Source organism: Mandrillus leucophaeus, unplaced genomic scaffold, assembly GCF_000951045.1.
Source record: "Mandrillus leucophaeus isolate KB7577 unplaced genomic scaffold, Mleu.le_1.0 Scaffold2038, whole genome shotgun sequence".
Lineage (NCBI taxonomy): Eukaryota > Metazoa > Chordata > Mammalia > Primates > Cercopithecidae > Mandrillus > Mandrillus leucophaeus.
Window position 1 is genome coordinate 3,444 of NW_012102075.1, and position 905 is coordinate 4,348.

General features: G+C 59.7%; 1 pseudogene; it reads right to left on the bottom strand.

Moving 5' to 3' along the window:
* Nucleotides 1–502: 502 nt before the first annotated feature.
* LOC105539360 overlaps nt 503–905 on the bottom strand; it is a 14,045-nt pseudogene continuing 13,642 nt past the window's right edge.

Below are 905 nucleotides of genomic sequence, written 5' to 3' on the forward strand. Positions count from 1 at the left end.
GCTCAGTGCAGGCTGGCACCCTGGGCAGGCTTCCTAGAGGAGGCGCCAGGATTTGGGTTGGATCTTGCAACGTGGATTCAATGTGAGGATGATGCTGTCGTCCGAAATGTCCTTCTCCCGACCTGTTTTCTTTGTTAAATGCAACTTGACACTTGACTGTCAAGACTCAGCTTTGGTGTCACCTCCTTCAGGAGGGCCCCCCTGACTATAATCCCCCTTCTTTACTCGGAGGCCACCATTGCACACTCATGTGTCAGCCTCCCTGGCTGAGACTGAGTTCTTGAGGGTGGGGCCTGGCCATCTTGGGAGCTGGGTTTTACCTGCTAACCTTGCCGGCTCCTCCAACTGAGTGTAGAGCTCCAGGGAGGCCACTGGGCCATTCCTAAGAAAGGCTGGAACCCAGGCCTCTGGGGTCCGGGTGGAGATCCCACTCCAAGGGGTCTGGGAACACCCCGAGCCTTGCTTCTCCCCACCCATCTTCAGCCCTGCCCCTGCCACCCACCTTCAGGTCATAGAAGATGATGTCACCGAGCACCAGGTACACCTTCACGTAGTAGAGGGTCTCCTCATCAAACTCCAGGGGCAAGTTGCAGAGCTACAGGGCCTTGAGGTAGAAGTGCTCCGCCAGCTTGCCATGGCCCAACCGGTGGTGCAGGGTGGCCAGCCGGTGGTAGTCCACGCGTTCGTTCAGCCGGTCCCCTGGGGTGCAGGCCAAAGGGGCAGGTGTGAGGACGCAGCTCCCCGGGGCAGGGAGGGCACAGGCCCCTCAGGAGCAGGTATGCAGACCCCGGGCAGCACACCTGGCTTGCCTCCAGGCGCCTGTGGTCACCTGGGCAGCTCTGGCCATTCCCTTCCAGGTTCCCAGACTCACTTTCCCATCTGCAAAGCAGAACTAATAAGGCCTG